Genomic DNA, 21,665 nt, shown 5'->3' on the forward strand with positions numbered 1-21,665 from the left:
ATTCAATGTTTTACACTTTGAATGATGAATAGCTAACTTCCTAAAGTTGAGATGATAAGGTGAAACTCTTGGCATGATAATAAGGTTATTAAAAGGTAAGAATCTATGTTTTATATTATTTAATCATTATTTATTGTTTATGTTATATTTATTTCTTTAAGCATTTTTATACCCTACTTATAAGTGAGAGTTTTGATTTATTGTTGCTATATGTTACACTAAATTCTTGGAACCATTTAAATGTTAGTTTGGTATTACCAATCATTTAAAGTGGATGCCTTGATTTATTATATATAAATATATTATAATATTAAATTTTTGGAACCATTTAAATGTTAGTTTGGTTTTACCAACCATTTAACTTGGATTCCTTGATTTACTATATAAAAATATATCATAATAATATTTTCTTGGTACCATTTAAATGTTAGTTTGGTTTTACCAACCATTTAAAGTGGGAACCTTGATTTAGTGTTTACAAATATATATATAGCACAATAAATACTTGACCACATTTATAAGTTTTGATATATATTATATACTTATAAGATAATAATATATAACATTACATAAATATGATTATTTAATATATTGGAACCATTTTATTAAGTGGATTTAATATTGTTCATTAATGTTAATTTTATTAAAATGCCAAGAGTGGATCCTTTAATCTCAACTACTTAAATTAAAATTTGAACAATTAAAATTTACCCATTAAAGATTCAATTAAAATTAAAAAGAAACAAAAACAAAAACAAAAAGACATTGTAGTGGACTTGTAATTACCTTTGCTTCCCTATGGATACGATATTCGGACTCACCGAATTATATTACTTGTGGACAACCTGCTCTTGGGAGTGCAACAATCAAAGTCGCAACAAGTTTTTGGCGCCGTTGTCGGGGAAGTATAATTTAATTTCAAGTCTATTTAATATTGTTTATAGTTTATTTTTCTTTATTTGAATTTTTATTGCTTTTGTGTGTTTTTTTCTTTTTCTTTTGCATTTACATGAGCATTTGGTCACGTAAATTTAGTGGTCGACTCATTCGAAACAACCCTTTATTTTTACAAAACATGGCGGAAGAACCCATCCAAGAAAATGAAGATGAAATTCAATCTCAACATGATCATGATAGACGAAGAACACTTAGAGATCACATGAATCCTACACGTACTAGTGCACCTTCATGTCTAGTTTTCCCCCTGATGCATCTCATTTCAATTTTAAGCCGGGTATTATCCAACTTTTACCCAACTTTCATGGCTTAGATTCTGAAAATCCATACATGCATTTACGAGAGTTTGAAGAAGTGTGCAACACATATAATGATCTAAATTGCAGCATGAACACCATTCGCCTTAAGATTTTTCCTTTTTCTTTAAAAGATAAAGCTAAAACTTGGCTACAAAATCTTAGATCGGGATCCATTCGAACTTGGGATGAATTGCAACAAAAATTTCTGAAAAAGTTTTTTCCATCTCATAGAACAAATTCTTTCAAAAGGCAAATCATCACTTTCACTCAAAAACAAGGAGAAACTCTTTATCAGTGTTGGGATAGATACAAAGAATTGCTTAATCTTTGTCCACATCATGGTTTTGAAATTTGGAGAGTTGTTTCTCAATTTTATGAAGGCTTAACACCTAAAGATAGGCAAATGGTTGAATTTATGTGTAATGGAACATTTGAAGATAAAGATCCAAACGAAGCAATTGAGTATCTCGATTCATTAGCTGAATTGAAAAGTTGAGGCACTTGAATTGAAAAAGAATGGTCAATTAAAATCTGTTCAAGAAATTGCGTGTCACATATGTGATACAAGTGATCATTTTACAAAAGATTGTCCCACTTTACCCTCTTTTAAAGAATGTCTCCATGAACAAGTCAATGTTTTGAACAATTTCAAAAGGCCAAATTTTGAACCATTTTCTCAAAATTACAATCCTGGTTGGCGAAATCATCCAAATTTTAGTTGGAGGAATGATAATGTTACACAATTTCCGCAACCAAATTTTCAAAATCAACAAAATTTTCAAAATTATGCACCTTATGTTCCTCCACCTAAAAAGAATTTGGAAGATTTATTGAATTCTTTCATTGCAAAGCAAGAGTCTATCAATACTCAAACTGCTCAAACCATGACAGATTTAAAAGATACTCCTGCTAAATTTGCATCTGCACTTAATGTTCATGAAAAAGGTAAATTTCCTTCACAACCTCTGCCTAATCCCAAGGATCATCATTCACAAACTGGAACTTCTGGAACTCAACCGATGGATCAGGTAAAATCTGTTATTACCCTTCGAAATGGTAAGGTTGTGGAAAAATCCATTCTTGAATCTTGTGAAGATGATGATAAATCAACTTCAAAGGGTAAGGAAGTGGAACCCATAACTTCCGAAGAGGAGGTTCAACAGACAGTGTCACCACCATTCCCTCATGCATTGAAAAATACAAAAAATCAAATTTGAATTCTGATATATATGATATTTTTAAACAAATAAAAGTTAATATTCCTTTATTAGATGCAATAAAACAGGTACCATCATATGCCAAATTTTTGAAAGACTTGTGCACTGCGAAAAGAAAATTGAATGTGAAAAAGAAAGCATTTTTAGCAGAACAAGTAAGTGCAATCATTCAAAATAATAATGCTTTGAAATACAAAGACCCTGGTTGTCCTACTATTTCTTGTATTATTGGAGAACGAAAGATTAAAAAAGCCTTGCTTGATCTTGGAGCTAGTGTCAATTTACTTCCATATTCAGTTTATCAAGAACTCAATCTAGGCGAGTTAAAACCTACTTCGGTAACACTTTTACTTGCCGATAGATCTGTTAAAGTGCCAAGAGGTATGGTAGAAGACGTGTTGGTCCAAGTTGATAACTTTGTATATCCTGTCGATTTCATAGTTTTAGATACACAACCTATCGAAGCTTGTAATGCAATTCCTGTAATTTTGGGTCGTCCATTTTTAGCAACTTCTAATGCTCTTATAAATTGCAGGAATGGAATAATGAAGTTGTCATTTGGTAACATGACCTTGGAGCTCAATGTTTTTAATCTTTGTAAGCAACCACATGACAAAGGAGATGAAAGTGAAGATGAAAATCTTATTGAAACTCTTGTGGAAGAAAACATTCAAGAAGGGAGTACTCGTGATCAATTAGATATTTTTTCAATTGAAACTGTTAAAGAAAATATTGAAATTGATCTTGATGATTTTATCAGGTATCACTCGTTAACAGGATCAGATAAAGAATTTGATGCAAGATATGAGAACAAAGACGAACCACCAATATTGGAGTTAAAACCCTTGCCAGAAGAATTGAAGTATGCATTTCTTGGAGAAGATGAAACATATCCAGTGGTAATTTCTTCCAAACTAGAAAGTGATCAAGAAGGTAAATTAGTTGATATGCTTAAAAGACATAAAAATGCAATTGGTTGGACACTAAAAGATCTTAAGGGCATTAATCCACTAATTTGCACACACAAAATTCACTTAGAAGATAATGCAAAAACATCTCAACAACCACAAAGGAGATTAAATCCACACATGAAAGATGTTGTGAAAACTGAAGTTCTCAAACTACTTGATGTTGGGATTATCTACCCTATTTCTGATAGTAAGTGGGTAAGCCCAACACAAGTAGTTCCAAAAAAATCTAGCATCACAGTGATAAAAAATGAAAAAGGTGAATTGTTAACAAGTCGAGTCCCATCTAGTCGGCGGATGTGTATTGACTATAGAAAATTAAATGATGCCACTAGAAAAGATCATTTTCCATTACCATTTTTGGATCAAATTTTAGAAAGAGTAGCTGGTCATCCCTACTACTGTTTTCTTGACGGATATTCAGGCTATTATCAAATTCCCATTGCACTCGAAGATCAAGATAAAACTACATTCACATGTCCTTTTGGAACATTTGCATTTAGAAGGATGCCATTTGGATTATGCAATGCCCCAGCAACATTTCAAAGATGTATGCTAAGCATTTTTTGCGACATGGTTGAAAATTGTGTGGAAATTTTCATGGATGATTTAACTGTCTTTGGGAATACATTTGATAATTGTCTTGAAAATTTGGAAAAAGTTTTAAAAAGATGCGAGGAAAAAGGTCTTATTTTAAATTGGGAAAAATGTCATTACATGATTACTTCTGGAATTGTATTGGGACATGTCGTGTCATCTCATGGAATTGAAGTTGATAAAGCAAAAGTTGATGTCATTGCAATTTACCCCCTCCAAAAACCATTAAAGAAATTCGCTCATTTTTGAGACATGCTGGATTTTATAGGAGGTTTATAAAGGACTTTAGTTTAATCTCTAAACCCATTTGTAACCTCTTAACAAAAGACAGTTCATTTGAGTGGACTCAAGAATGTCAAAATGCTTTTGATAAAATCATTCGACATTTAACATCAGCTCCTATCATGCAACCTCCTGATTGGTCTTTACCATTTGAAATCATGTGCGACGCGAGTGATTATGCAGTCGGTGCAGTACTGGGTCAAAGAAGAAACGGTAAGCCTTATGTGATATATTATGCAAGTAGAACTTTAAACAATGCTCAAATGAATTACTCCACAACTGAAAAAGAACTACTTGCTGTAATATTTGCACTAGATAAATTTCGTTCTTATTTGATTGTATCAAAGAATATTGTGTTTACTGATCATTCTGCTATTAGATATTTGTTGACGAAACAGGATGCAAAGCCACGACTGATACGATGGATTTTGTTGCTCCAAGAATTTGACATTGTGATCAAAGATAAAAAAGGAACCGAGAATGTCGTAGCCGATCATTTATCGAGACTAGTAACAGGATCATCTTTTGAAATGACACCAATTAACGATAATTTTCCTGATGAACATCTATTTTCAGTTACTACTACACCTTGGTTTGCTAACATAGTAAATTTTATTGTGATAGGAAAAATACTACCGCAATGGAGTTCCCAAGATAAGAGAAATTTTTTGAATGAGGTAAAAAACTTTTATTGGGATGATCCGTATCTGTTCAAGTACTGTCCAGATCAAATTTTTCGACGTTGCATACCCGACAATGAGGTAAGTAGTGTCATTAAATTTTGTCATTCAGAAGCATGCGGAGGACATTTTTCTTCAAAGAAAACAGCTGCAAAAATCCTGCAGTGTGGATTTTATTGGCCCACTTTGTTTAAAGACACCCACGAAATCTGCAAGATCTGTGAAAATTGTCAAAAATTGGGTGCAATTTCAAAAAGAAACATGATGCCTTTAAATCCTATCATTGAAATTGAAATCTTTGACTGTTGGGGAATTGATTTTATGGGACCTTTTCCACCGTCGTTTGGATACTTGTATATTTTAGTTGCAGTTGATTATGTTTCCAAATGGATAGAGGCAATTCCATGTCGAACAAATGATCATAAAATCGTCATCAAATTTTTGAAAGAAAATATTTTTAGTAGATTCTGAATTCCTCGAGCTATGATAAGTGATGGGGGAACTCACTTTGTTAATAAACCATTTGCTTCATTAATGAAAAAATATGGTATTACTTTCAAAATAACTACTCCTTATCATCCTCAAACAAATGGACAAGTTGAATTAGCTAATAGGGAGATAAAGCAAATTTTGGAAAAAAGTGTCAACTCAAATAGAAAAGATTGGTCTATGCGACTTAATGATGCACTTTGGGCATATCGAACAGCTTTTAAAACATCATTGAATATGTCTCCCTATAGGTTGGTTTATGGAAAACATTGTCATTTGCATGTAGAATTGGAACATAAAGCTTATTGGGCGATCAAAACTTTAAATTCAAGCATGGATGATGCCAACAAATTGCGTAAATTGCAACTTAATGAACTTGATGAACTCAGAAATGATGCGTATGAGAATTCAAGGATTTATAAAGCAAAAATCAAATCATTTCATGATAAAACAATTCTTAGAAAATCTTTTGAGATTGGTAAAAAAGTTTTGCTTTATAATTCTCGACTTCACATATTCCCAGGAAAATTACGATCAAGATGGACAGGCCCATATGTTGTAAAGCATGTGTATCCTTATGGAGCTGTGGATATTGAAAATCCTAAAAACGGTGATGTTTTTAAAGTGAATGGACAAAGGCTTAAACCATTTTTGGAAAATGAAATCTTTCAAGAAGAGTTTATTTCCCTTTCTGATCCTTAAATTTTTATGTTGCATTTAATTTTGTTTGTTTTTATTTCAGGTTTCCTTAATCTTTTTATTTTCCCGGTCAAATGTCGGATAACGGTACTCTGTGACTCTCATAGTCGGTTAAATCAGTTTCCCACAATTGCTGATACAAAAAAAATAAAAAAAATCATTTATTTTCTTTTCAAAATGGATGAAATTCTCTCAAAAATTTGTAAATATTTTCCCTCTGTTTCTGAAAATGTTCTAAGAAAAATTTATGCAGTAAGGTGTGAAAGATTGAGATTGTTAATGCAAAAAGGAATTCCAGAAGATATTCGTCTTGTAATAGAAGCTAAGGTCCGATTAGGAGGAGAAGTTCCACAATCATTGCTCATTCGATATTTGCCTGGATTGGGAAAAAGCACTTATGCGAAAAAACGAAGGGCCAAAAGGTTAGGGGTTTGTCATAAGTGTGCAAGATGGACTTGTGACAAACGATGCAGATCTTTGGGATGTGTTTCCGATAACAGAGAAGATAAAATTGGTTTCATTAAGAATGGGCTGAGTAAGGAGTCTTTAGATAACATCATATTGACTCTTGAGACGCATTCTAGTGGACATGTGCATATTGAACTTCTCCGTTTATGGAAACAATTCCAAGATGAGCGTCATAGTCTTGGGAATCTGACTAAAAAAGACCCTGTTTGCCAATTTATAAGAAAATTGGATGGGAAGCATATCCTCGACTCATAGAAGGCGTTGAAGCCGTTTCTGGACGTAAAACCAGAGGAAAATTGTGAGCCACAATCACACTACTGTTTATATGCATGTGTGTCATTATTGTTTTTACTATTTATTCTGTTTACAGCTGTGACCCATAGTTTTGTCATGATAACATATTACCCCTATAAAATCTCTCATCTTTCTCTCTATTTTCGCAGAAAAAAAAAAGAAAGTAAAAACATGGCTGGATCCTCTGCACAAACATTGAAAAATATTTGTGTATTTTGTGGGTCGAGTCCTGGAAAAAATGAAGTGTTTGTAGAAGCAGCGAATAATCTTGGAAAGATATTGGCTGAGAGAAAAATTCACTTGGTATATGGGGGAGGTAATATTGGGTTAATGGGATCTGTTTCAACATCTGCTCATCTTGGAGGTAGTCAGGTTTTGGGTATTATTCCTATAGCTTTAGCTGAAGGAAATATTACAGGTGTTATGATTGGGGAGGAATTAAAATTTTCTTCTATGTATGAAAGAATCACTCAAATGATTGAAAATTCTGATGCTTTTATCGCACTACCAGGTGGTTTTGGTACATTAGAAGAAATTTTTCACACTGTTTCTTGGGCACAACTTAATATCCATAATAAACCTGTGGGCTTGTTGAATATCAATAATTATTATGACAGTTTGTTGACATTTCTTGATAAAGCTGTGGAACAGAATTTCATTTCAGAAAATTCACGACGGATGCTCATCTGTGCTTCGACTGCCGATCAATTAATTGATGATTTGGAAGCTTTTGTTCATAAGCCTGATCCGATGATAACAAAAATCAATTGGTCGCAATCAAGCAGTAAGAAAAGGAAGTTGGATCATTGATTCAAAAGTCGTGGATTGGTTTGCGTTTGTTTCAGTTTGTTATCTTCAATAAAATTCCAGGTGATATCTCTTTCATTATGTACTCTTTATTAATAGCTATTTTGACATTAGGGACAATGTCATATTCTGATTGGGGAGAGAACACATTTTAAAAAAAAAATTAAATATTATTTTAAAATAAAACCATGTTTATTGTTTGTACCTTAGTAATTTTTGCAAAAATGTCATACATTACATATTTGAAAGATTTAAATTAGAACATGCATTAATCTATTTAAGAATGTTTAAATTTTTATTTGAAAAAAGGTCATTTTTAATATTCTGATCAATATAAAAATATGATTTATGAAATCTTTTTGAGTGATTAACCATTGTGATAAAATTAGGTATTAAAGTATATGGCCCAAGATATACCTTATAAGAGTGCCTAAAATTTTTGAACTCACACATATTTTGTGAGTGAATGGAGAGGATTGAGAAAACAGCTTGCGAGCCTTTATTGATCATCGGAGAGGCTATCAATTGTTTAGATCTTGAGTTCTTATTTTGAAAAAAAAAATTGATATTTCCTGAAAAAAAAAAAGCGAAGAAAAAAAAGAAAGAAAGATGTTGAAGATTTATGTAATTTAAGTTATATGCTGCGACCCATTTTTCTCTCATAAAATACAAATAAAAAAAGAAAGAGAGAGAGAAATACATTGTACAAATAAAATAAATATGTGGTCAAGAAGCATAAACTTAGTTTGATTCCATGATGTAAAAAAAAAATCAGGAAAAAATATATATATAATAAGAACAACTGGATTTTAAATCAATGGATTTCCTATCTTTTGATTAGTTTGGCTCGTTTGTCTGTCTACATTCTGTAAACCATTTTTCTAAGCATTTATCTGTATTCCAACTCCATGAGAGAAATCGTTGCCATAAATTGAAACATTTATTAACCTGTGAGGATATGGAGTTGAGACTCTTACTAGGAATTTCTGAAGGCCGTGTACATTTAACTACCTGAAATAAGCTTTGAATTAATCATCTCAATTTTTTTCATAAATTATAATTATGATGATCTTGATATAACTTTGACAGTTTTCAAATTTAATTTAAACACTTAGATAGTTCTGATTACTTTTCTATTTAAATTAATCAATATGTTTTGTATTGCTATTAACGCTTAAATTGCTAGGGACTAGCAATAAGCTGGTTGGGAGGTGTGATAAGCATAAAAATTGTACATTAATTAAATGTTTTATAATATAAATATGTAGTTTTTGTTTTATTAAATGTTTAAATATTATATGTTTTATAATAAATTGTATAAAATATAAGTTGTTGTGTAATTATAAGTTTTTACTATTCTTTACAGGTTCGATAAAACAAGAATAACCTTGGCGTTGCAAATGAGATTAAGATGATTCTTGGACCTGTAGAAAGTTGATTATAAGATCTACAATATTGTTGCCAAGCATGAGATAAAAATCCTCTCACAAGTGGGAACAAATTAAGCAACAATTAAAGTTACCAAAGGAGTGGCAGTTTTACCATGCTCTAGTATTTTGATCATATATCTCAAATTACTTGGTCAAATGGTTTGAAAAAAATACTACAACTAGACAACTCAATTATCCACATGTTTCATTTTATGTGAAGAAGCAAATTCGGAGAAGAAGATTTTCGAAAGTGATGTGTAATATAATATTAATTTCTTGGAACACCAATGAAGACTTGTGTGTAAAAAATAATATTTTATTTGTGGTTGTCTCCCCAAATTTGGCTATAAATAGGGGTGCATTGTAAAGTATTGGGATATCACTCATTCTATGAACAAACCTTTGAGTTCATAATATTTCTCTCTATATTTTTATTTTATTTCTTCATTTAAATATAATTAGCATGTTAATTTCATATTCAATGTTTTACACTTTGAATGATGAATAGCTAACTTCCTAAAGTTGAGATGATAAGGTGAAATTCTTGGCATGATAATAAGGTTATTAAAAGGTAAGAACCTATGTTTTATATTATTTAATCATTATTTATTGTTTATGTTATATTTATTTCTTTAAGCAATTTTATACCCTACTTATAAGTGAGAGTTTTGATTTATTGTTGCTATATGTTACACTAAATTCTTGGAACCATTTAAATGTTAGTTTGGTATTACCAATCATTTAAAGTGGATGCCTTGATTTATTATATATAAATATATTATAATATTAAATTCTTGGAACCATTTAAATGTTAGTTTGGTTTTACCAACCATTTAACTTGGATTCCTTGATTTACTATATATAAATATATCATAATAATATTTTCTTGGTACCATTTAAATGGTAGTTTGGTTTTACCAACCATTTAAAGTGGGAACCTTGATTTAGTGTTTACAAATATATATATATAGCACAATAAATACTTGACCACATTTATAAGTTTTGGTATATATTATATACTTATAAGATAATAATATATAACATAACATAAATATGATTATTTAATATATTGGAACCATTTTATTAAGTGGATTTCAATATTGTTCATTAATGTTAATTTTATTAAAATGCCAAGAGTGGATCCTTTAATCTCAACTACTTAAATTAAAATTTGAACAATTAAAATTTACCCATTAAAGATTCAATAAAAATTAAAAAGAAACAAAAACAAAAACAAAAAGACATTGTAGTGGACTTGTAATTACCTTTGCTTCCCTGTGGATACGATATTCGGACTCACCGAATTATATTACTTGTGGACAACCTGCTTTTGGGAGTGCAACAATCAAAGTCGTAACACTTCATTCCAAATAAAGTTTGAATTCTTCTGTGTGAGTTTGGTAAGAGAAATGACTATCGAATAAATTCCTTCAATAGATTTTCTATAGTAGCCAGCTAAACCCAGAAAAATTCTTACTTAAGTTACAATCTTTGGTCGAGGCTGGTCCATGATCGCCTCTACTTTATTAGGGTCCAATAACACTCCTAATTCAGAAATAATGGCCCAAGAAAGCAACATTTTTTAGCCAAAATTCACATTTCTTGAATTTGGCATAGAGTTCATTTTCACGAAGTGTCTGCAAGGTGAGATGCAGATGTTCCATGTCGTCTTCCTCACTCGGTGAGTACACAAGAATATCATCATGTATGAAAACTACCACAAATTTATCAAGGTATGGCTTGAATAATACTCTATGTTCATGAGGTTCATGAATGTTGCAGGAGCATTTGTTAGACCAAACGATGTTACCATGAATTCATAATATCCATATCTTGTCCTAAAGACTGTTTTAGGGATATCTTCCACTTTGACCTTCAATTGATGATAGCCTTATCTTATATCGAGTTTTGAAAAAATCTTGGCTCCTTTTAGCTGATCGAAAAGAACATCTATTCTTGGGAGAGGGTACTTATTTTTTCTTGTGATCTTATTTAACTCTCTATAGTCAATGCATAGTCTCATGCTTCAGTCTTTTTTCTTCACGAACAGTGCTGCGGCTATCCACGGGGATGCACTAGGTCGGATTTTATTCTTATCCAATAACCCTTGAAGTTTCTCCTATAACTAATTTAATTCTGCTGGAGACATTCGGTATGGTGTCTTTGAAATTGGTGCAGCACCAGGGACCAAATTAATTTCAAATTCCACTTCTCCATCGGGTATCGCACCGGGCAGTTCCTCGGGAAAGACGTCTAGAAATTCCTGAATGACTGGAGTATCTTCTAACTTTGGGGTAACATTTTCTCTGACATCACTGATCATTGCAAGGTAAATTTCTCCATCGCCTTTTATGGCCTTCCAGGTCTGTGATACAGATAGAAGAGATTTTTGTTTCTTGGACTTTCCATGATATATGATTTCCTTCCGATTTGGAGTCTGAAGTTTGACATTTTTATTTTGACAATCTACCAAGGCATGGTGCTTGGCTAATCAGTCCATGCCCAGAATGATGTTGAACTCAATCATATTGAGTAGAATCAGTTCTGCTCAAAGCCCTGTTCACTGATGCAAATTTTACAGCTTCGGTGTGCCTTATGGGTTTCAATTGTTTTGCTAGCATGTGTTGGAACTCTTAACGGTTCACTAAGAGTTTCATACTCAAGTTTTAAATTTCTAGCAAATCATTTAGATACGAATGAGTGAGTAAGCACCACAATAAAACAAGACATAAGCAGGAATTTCATTGAGTAGAACCGTGTCTGCAACCAAATCATTGGTGTTATCCGCTTCATCTTGAGTCATAGCGAGCACTTGAGTATTAGTCTTGTTTTCATTAAGTTTGTTTGGTCCAGTTCCTTTGTCTTTGTTCTCAGGACACTCATTAATCTGATGTCCAAATTTCTCACATTTGAAACAAGCTCCTGTCTTTATATAACATTCTCCTAGATGATTCTGACGACAAGTAGAACACCACTTTGCTTTTGTGTTGACAACATTGGTAAAGGTTCCTTTTGAGGGGCCACTCGAATTATTTCGTCGCTTGAATTTGGACCGCTTTGAGTAGATTGACTGATATAGGTGAATTTTACGTGTTTTTTATGTTATGCGATGTCTCATTATGTTGCATAATCGGTTAGATTCATGCATTTTGTGGTGTTTTGTCATGATTTATGTTTTTAGTTGCTCATATGTCTCATGGTTGAAAATTATGGCAATTCATGAATAAAAAGAATAGAGGGCCGAGAGATATCCACCCAGGTGGAAACTTGCAGCCGCCCGGGCTCTTGAAAAATGTGGATTGGAGAAAATTTACGAGGGACATCCGCCCGGACGGAAACTTATGTGCGCCCGGGCGCATTTGAATTTTGGAAAGATTCTAGGGTCGATTTGTTTCCTTATTTTGGAGCCCATGACTGCTATGGAAGGGTGAAGGGATGGAATTTAGGGTCATTGAGCAGCCAAGGGGTATAGAGAAAGAGAGAGAAGTTTTGTAGAAGAGAGGAGCTTGGAGTTGAAGATTATCGAGATTCAAGCATCGTTCTTCACGTTTTTCTTCAAATCTATTATTTCTAATTTAGAATTTTTTGTTTAAACATTCTTTTGCTTATTTTTACTATGAATTCTAGTAGCCAAACTTTTTATTTGTTGGGATTAAGGGAATCTTACCCCGAACTTTGATTTAAGTAATTTATGTTTTGACTATCGATTTATTCTTGAGTTTGCTACTATTTTTCATTACGTTATTAAAGTGTAGCTAACAATAATAATCTTCTCATATCGCGAGTGAGTTCGAGAGAATAGCTTGTGATAGGAACGAGTAGCATAGTTTGTGGATCTACAATTTACATAGAAATATGAAGTTGGATACATGTTGATAGTTATAGTCCTAAGGGTCGAAAACTAGAAGATTTCATAGATCGGTATGCGATTCACCTTTGATAAATAATTAAAAGAATTTAAATACTTCACTGAGTAGAATTAGTTTGGCATGACTCGAGAGGACGTGTTCAATTGTGTATGAAATCCTGTCAAAAGCGTAAATAACTGTCAAGTGAATTAAGTAAATAACGAGGGGTAGGTGAACTGAGATTCCCAACAAATTCATTTCTCATTGAATTTTAATTGACCATTCTATATTATATATCTCATTATTTAATTCTTGAAATTTCTCTTTGAGTTTTTTTTAATATAGTAGTAGAAAACAATCATTCACATTTCGTTGCTATGGATTTGATAACTTGAAATAATAATTGCAAAATACAGTCTCTAATGGAACGGTACTCATACTCTAGTACGTTATATTATTACTTGACATCGTGCACTTGCGATTATTTTGAGTTTGAATATCATACTTTATTATTAAGGATTTTACAGGGCAAGTTTTGCTCGATCATTGACTGACGAAAGGCCTTTTGTTTTTGTTTTCCTCTTCTCACTGTTTGATGTCGGTTTCCGGGCTAATAGCCGCACCTATTAAGTCATTGAAATTGGTAGGACCTAATACAGCCGAAACTGACTGAATTCGGTTGTTCAGTCCTTTCTTAAAACGATGCATTTTTAGAGTTTCATTTTAGACAATGGTTGGAACATAGGTTCCAAGATCATTAAACTTCGATGTATACTCCATGAAACGTCGCTAATTGTTTTTCTTAAAAAATTACTAGAATTTTTTTTTCTTTCTAATTCATTCGACCAAAACAGTAAGCATTTAAAATATGAATATTTTTCACCGTTTAAAAATAAACCAACCAATTGTTATTTGAAAATCCATAAGAATTAATTCAAAGCATAAAGACATAAAACTTCAACCAAACCTAAATTTAACATTCTTCAAAATAAGCATAAAACATCCTAATCACTCAAAATCTCTCAAAAGCATAAAATCATACACGTCATAAAAACCTTAAAGTAGCTTAAATCATAAACTTAATTTTATTTGCGGAAAACTAGCGACGATCCTCGTTTTGTGTGCACCTTCAGTCTAGCAAGATCAACCATCAAGACCTCCATTATTATAAAGCTCACCTGCATCGATCACACCTAGTGAATCTATTGACTCAACAAACCCTAATCATGATAACAAATAATACATATACATCCACATGCAACAGTGAAAATAATTTTACTTAAAATAGCTTTTAATGAACATTCATAGCCTAAACAATTTTATTTTCATCATATACATTTCCCTTTTTCTACATATACATATACGTTTTTATTTTATTGAATTCGGATCGTTAATTGTGATTTTCGTACCAGCTGAAGGTCGATGGATCCATCAACGTGTAACCATAGTACTGGGTTGCGAGAACATAAACGACACTCACCCAACAACTGAGCCTTGGCCTATCATATCATTATATCATGTCAATAGAAGTACGGTCGTCAGGCTCCCCCTAGGCCTTTTCCCGTAAATGGGCTCCCTTTAGGGCTTTTTCCTTCACGATATCTCCAATCATATCATCGTATTAGTCACAATCACTTCACCTCCTCCAAATTTTATATTTTCATCACTTATAAAATTCTTTTATATACATATAAATAATTTTTCTTTTAAACCAAGCATGCAACACATCTTTTAGCGTTATCGTTTCATCATAAAATTTAATAAACATTTGAAATAAACATTCTAACAGATTTTACAGCATTCAGGGCACTGCCAGCACGTCTAACATTTTTTGTAAAGTGGCCGTTTTACCCCTAGAAGCCTAACTTTCCATATTTATTCTTAGACCTCGAAACGACGACCCAAATCATTCCAAACTTAACATGTCAACTTAAAATACACCCATAATTATTTCTTAGACGTAAACTTATGTCCCTCGACTAATTTTCCAATTTGTTTCAACAACTTAGACGTACATCCCGGTTGTGACTCGAATGGACTCGAAACTTAACCGAACTTGAGCCAAAGCTTATTATCACCTACTTATACAATACCCAAACCATATCAAGCAATTTAAGACCCTTGAACAAACATAGGAAGCTACTGCATTTTCTAAACTTAATTTTTGAAGCCCTAGTTTGTTAGAAACCTATCTTGCCTCGACTCTTGCCCTTGGCCGAACCAACCAACCCTTGTGTACCCTTCCTAGGACCATGAAGAAGCCATTAACAACCTACCGGAGAAGCCTCTACAACCCATTGAAGCACAGCCCTAATCGTGCCCCTCTATGCCATCCATGACACTAAAAGGGCTAGCACCCTTCACCCTTCCCTTCCAGCCCTTGCACAGCCTGTATAGGACCACTTTGCTTCAGTGTTAACAATGTTGGTAAAGGTTTCTTTTGAGGGGCCACTCGAATGATTTGGTCGCTTGAATTTGGGTCCCCTTTGAGCAGATTGACTGATATAGGTGGATTTTACGTATTTTTTATGTTATGTGATGTCCCATTATGTTCGATATATCGGTTAGATTCATGCATTTTGTGGTGTTTTATCATAATTAATTTTTTTAGTTGCTCATATGTCTTGAGATTGAAAATGCAGGCAATTCATGAATAAAAAAAAGAGAGGGCCGAGAGATATCCCCCCAGGCAGAAACTTACAGCCGCCCGGGAGCCTGAAAAATGTGTATTGGAGAAAATATACGAGGGATATCCGCCAAGGCGGAAACTTATGTGCGCCAGGGCGCATTTGATTTTTGGAAAGATTCTAGGGTCTATTTTTTTCCTTACTTTGGAGCCCATGACTGCTATGGAAGGGTGAAGGGACGAAATTTAGGGTCATTGGGCAGCCAAGGGGTCTAGAGAAAGAGAGAAATGTTTTGTAGAAGAGAGGAGCTTGGAGTTGAAGATTATCGAGATTCCAAGCATCGTTTTTAAAAAAATTCATTTATATACATATAAATAATTTTTCTTTGAAAGCAAGCATGTAACACATCTTTTAGCGTTATCGTTTCATCATAAAATTTAATAAACATTTGAAATAAACATTCTAACATATTTTACAGCATTCAGAGCACTGCCAGCACGTCTAACATTTTTCAGGAGTAAAATGAACGTTTTACCCCTAGAAGCCTAACTTTCCATATTTATTCTAAGACCTCGAAACGACGACACAAATCATTCCAAACTTAACATGTCAACTTAAAATACACCCATAATTATTTTTTAGACGTTAACTTATGTCCCTCGACTAATTTTCCAATTCATTTAAACAACTTAGACGTACATCCCTGTTTTGACTCGAATGGACTCGAAACTTAACCAAAATTTACCAAACTTGAGCCAAAGCTTATTATCACCTATTTATACAATAAACAACCCATATCAAGCAATTTAAGACCCTTGAACAAGCCTAGGAAGCTACGGCAGTTTCTAAACTTAATTTTCGAAGCCCTGGTTTGTTAGAACCTTATCTTGCCTCGACTCTAGCCCTTGGCCGAACCAACCAGCCCTTGTGTATCATTCCTAGGACCATGAAGAAGCCATTAACCACCTACTGGAGCAGCCTCTACAAACCATGCAAGCACACCCCTGATCGCGCCCCTTCTATGCCATCCATGACACTAAAAAGGCTAGCACCCTTCACCCTTCCCATCTAGCCCTTGCACAGCCCGTATAGGACCACTTTGCTTTAGTGTTGGCAATGTTGGTAAAGGTTTCTTTTGAGGGGCCACTCGAATGATTTGGCCGCTTGACTTTGGGTCCTCTTTAATCAGATTGACCTATATATGTGGATTTTACGTACTTTTTATGTTATGTGATGTCCCATTATGTTGCATATATCGGTTAGATTCATGCATTTTGTGGCGTTTTTTCATAATTCAGTTTTTTAGTTGCTCATATGTCTCGTGGTTGAAAATGCAGGAAATTCGTGAATAAGAAGAAGAGAGGGCCGAAAGATATCCCCCAGGCGGAAACTTACAGTCGCCCGGGAGCCTGAAAAATGTGTATTGGAGAAAATTTACGAGGGACATCCGCCCAGGCGGAAACTTGTGTGCGCCCGGGCGCATTTGATTTTTGTAAATATTCTAGGGTCGATTTGTTTCCTTACTTTAGAGCCCATGACTGCAATGGAAGGGTGAAAGGACGAAATTTAGGGTCATTGAGCAGCCAAGGAGTCTAGAGAAAGAGAGAAATGTTTTGTAGAAGAGAGGAGCTTGGAGTTGAAGATTATCGAAATTCCAAGCATCGTTCTTATAAAATTCATTTATATACATATAAATAATTTTTCTTTTAAACCAAGCATGCAACACATCTTTTAGCGTTATCGTTTCATCATAAAATTTAATAAACATTTGAAATAAACATTCTAACATATTTTACAGCATTCAAGCCACTGCGAGCACGTCTAACATTTTTAAGGTATAAAATGAACGTCTTACCCCTAGAAGCCTAACTTTCCATATTTATTCTTAGACCTCAAAACAACGACCCAAATCATTCCAAACTTAACATGTCAACTTAAAGTACACTCATAATTATTTCTTATACGTAAAGTTATGTCAATCGACTAATTTTCCAATTCGTTTCAACAACTTAGACGTATATCCAGGTTTTGACTCGAATGGACTCGAAACTTAACCAAACTTTATCAAACTTGAGCCAAAGCTTATTATCACCTACTTATACAATACACAAGCCATATCAAGAAATTTAAGACCATTGAACAAGCCTAGTAAGCTACTGCATTTTCTAAACTTAATTTTCGAAGCCCTAGTTTGTTAGAACCCTATCTTGCCTCGACTCTAGCCCTTGACCGAACCAACCAGCGCTTTTGTACCCTTCCTAGGACCATGAAGAAGCCATTAACCACCTACTGGAGCAGCCTCTACAACCCATGCAACCACAGCCCTAATCGCGCCCCTCTATGCCATCCATGACACTAAAAAGGCTAGCACCCTTCACCCTTCCCTTCCAGCCCTTGCACAGCCCGTATAGGACCACTTTGCTTCAGTGTTGACAATGTTGGTAAATGTTTCTTTTGAGGGGCCACTCGAATGATTTGGTCGCTTGAATTTGGGTCCTCTTTGAGCAGATTGATTGATATAGGTGGCTTTTACGTATTTTTTATGTTATGTGATGTCCCATTATGTTCGATATATCGGTTAGATTCATGCATTTTGTGGTGTTTTTTCATAATTCATTTTTTTAGTTGCTCATATGTCTCGTGGTTGAAAATGCAGCCAATTCGTGAATAAAAAGAAGAGAGGGCCGAGAGATATCCCCCCAGGCGGAAACTTACAACTGCCCGAGAGCTTGAAAAATGTGTATTGGAGAAAATTTACGAGGGACATCCGCCCAGACGGAAACTTATGTGCACCCGGGCACATTTTTATTTTTGGAAAGATTCTAGGGTTGATTTGTTTCCTTACTTTAGAGCCCATGACTTCTATGGAAGGGTGAAAGGACGAAATTTAGGGTCATTGAGCAGCCAAGGGGTCTAGAGAAAGAAAGAAATGTTTTTTAGAAGCGAGGAGCTTGGAGTTGAAGATTATCGAGATTCCAAGTATCGTTCTTATAAAAATTCATTTATATACATATAAATACTTTTTCTTTTAAACCAAGCATGCAACACATCTTTTAGCGTTATCGTTTCATCGTAAAATTTAATAAACATTTGAAATAAACATTCTAACATATTTTACAGCATTCAGGACACTGCCAGTGTGGGGACCCGGGCTCTAACTCAATTCTTTATGGGATTAATTGGATCTTTATTATAAAATGTGGGTCAAATTTTTGCTTTTACCATTAAATCAAATGTATATAAACTAAACATAAGATCTTTTGTTATTTAATTACAACAAACATAAATACATGTTTTGTTCTAATACATCCGTACAACCTAGAGTTCAATACCAACTACTAATCATAAGTAGTACAAGTCTAGTAAAACAACCACTAGCAATCTTCTGCGCCCGAAGTCACCACTCTATTTCGATCTCATCTCTGTCGTGACCCTGATCCTGCCCCACATGTTGTTATGCACACATACAGACATAACAACAGCCGGAAACTCCGGTGAGAACATAATCATAAATCATGCATGTAAGCATTAGCAATGAGCTCCATAGTCTATGAATCCAATCTACATAATCATGCAATTCAAATAAAATTATGTCTTGACTCGACTCACTCTAATTCTAGGGATCTCGGTGCAAATAAGACATCACTGTCTGCCACGTACCCTCCCAATCGGGGTGACGGTACATCTTATTCCTTGACTTTGTTAATGTCTGTATCGAATGTCTACAATCGGAGAAAGTCTGCTCCTATGCGTCGATACACCGAACATCTAGAAATTTGGCAAATCTGCCAATGACTCTCCTATATTAAATGTATAAATATAAATCTATAAATGCATAATCATATCAAAAGATTTAAATATAAATCTATAAACAAATCATAATCACGTCAGAAGATAAACAACTATTCTAGTATGTGATTTTGTTGGGAAAATCAAATTGAATCTCATTTGAGTTATATCTCCCCAAAGTCACATGAATTATACCTTTCTTGTCGTAGTCTTTGCCGAGTTCGAAGTCTCGAAGTCGAATTTGTCGATATATCAAATCTGAAATATCAATGTCGGATAACATTCTATCAATCAATAACTCAACTTGTTTATGTGAAGTGTAATACTCAATCCTGATGTTATTTCGACGGCATAACAGCATAATCTCAAGATACCGGTAATGCCAACAAGTCAAACATCAATATATCCATATCACCAACTCGTAGCACAAGCATATACATCTAATAACTTCAATATGCTACATAAACTCATCACATGTATGCTGTAATTTCATAACAAATGCATGCGGTACCATTTCTTCGATCCGATTTCAAATATATGCTCTCCGATATAACACGAACATATACTCTAGTGTAATTCACAATTTCCCCGACATCAATATCTCAAATCATGCAGGAATTGAATGAAACTTACATCCCCTTAAAGCCTTTGATGAGAGGAGTACAGAAATGAATTCGGATCGAAAATCGTATGGTTGAATCTTGTAAAATCAAAGTTCTAAGATGGTTGAAGCTTTGAGGAATTTCTCTGGAGCTTCTCGGTTCTTTCAGCTGTTGAATGAGTGAAGAAAATGAAGATTCAGCATTATATTGCATGCTCAAAGCAAGTGTCATTATTTTTCACTTAACACGTGTGACCGCGGGTGTGCTCCTTAATAACCCCGGGTGCGCTCAAGCTTCGGCAAGTCTTTTCATTTTTCAAATTCGACGACCGCGGGTGCGGTGCCTTTGTGACCGCGGGTGCGGTGTCTGTTCGTACCAAAATTCCTACCCTACTGGCCATCAACCGCGGGTGCGGTAACTCCTTCACCGCGGGTGCGGTGTAGCTTCGGCATCACCTTCAAAAATTCAGAATTAATGACCGCAGGTGCGGTCTATGTTTAAGCGCGGGTGCGGTCTTCATTTCTTGCCACATTTCATACTCTCATCTCATGACATGCATACTCATATCTTCCGAGTCTCACATCAATGAAGACTAGTAAATTTCAAGCCTTACATTTCTCCCCCTCTAAGAAGTGATTTCATCCTCGAAATCGCATGTTATCTCTCGAATCAAATATGGAAAGCAATACAATTAAAACTGAAAAAAATACTCACATCATGTAAATAACTCGGGATGTTTCTATCTCATATCTGCTTCTGTTTCCCAAGTCGCTTCCTCGATGCCATGACGACTCCACTGGACTTTCACAAGCGGAATAGTCTTCGTCCTGAGCTGCTTTTCTTTCCGATCCAGAATCTGTATCGGTTGCTCAACATAACTCAAAGTCTGATCAAGCTCGGCGTTGTCAGGCTGAATGACATGAGAACTATCTGGCATATATCTACGCAACAATCGATACATGAAAAACGTCGTGTATCCCATGTAAAGAAGGAGGAAGAGAAAGTCGATATGCTCGATCGCCAATCTTTTCAAGAATCTCATACGGACCGATAAATCTAGGAGACAACTTTCCACGCTTGGAAAATCTGACAATGCCTTTGAAAGGAGAGATCTTCAAGAATACTCTGTCTCCTTGTTCAAATACTAACGGTCTACGTCTGATATTGGCGTACTTGGATTGTCTGTCTTGCGCTGTCTTCATTCGCTTCTGAATTATCTTTACCTTCTCAGTCATTTTACGAATCATGTCAGGCCCAAGTTCTGGTACCTCAGATATATCATCCTAATACAACGGAGATCTGCACTTCTTTCCATACAAAGCTTCAAACGGTGCCATCTCGATACTCGTCTGATAGCTGTTGTTGTACGAGAATTCAAACAAAGGTAGTGAATCTTGCCAACTAGTACCAAAGTCTCTAGTACTACAGCTCTCAGCATATCCTCTAAAGTCTGGATAGTCCGCTCTGACTGTCTGTCTGTATGAGGATGATAAGCAGTACTCAGGTGTAAAGTCGTACCTAGAGCCAGCTGCAAACTGTGCCGAAAGTGTGAAGTGAATCGTGGATCACGATCTGATACGATAGACTTCGGCACACCATGCAGTCTGACAAC

The 21,665-nt window shown here is 34.5% G+C and overlaps 1 pseudogene; it reads left to right on the plus strand.

Annotated features, from left to right (window-relative positions):
- The first annotated feature begins 798 nt into the window (after nt 1-798).
- LOC140805404 (uncharacterized) lies at nt 799-17,075 on the plus strand (annotated as a pseudogene).
- The last annotated feature ends 4,590 nt before the right edge of the window (nt 17,076-21,665 follow it).

Source organism: Primulina eburnea, chromosome 11, assembly GCF_022965805.1.
Source record: "Primulina eburnea isolate SZY01 chromosome 11, ASM2296580v1, whole genome shotgun sequence".
NCBI lineage: Eukaryota > Viridiplantae > Streptophyta > Magnoliopsida > Lamiales > Gesneriaceae > Primulina > Primulina eburnea.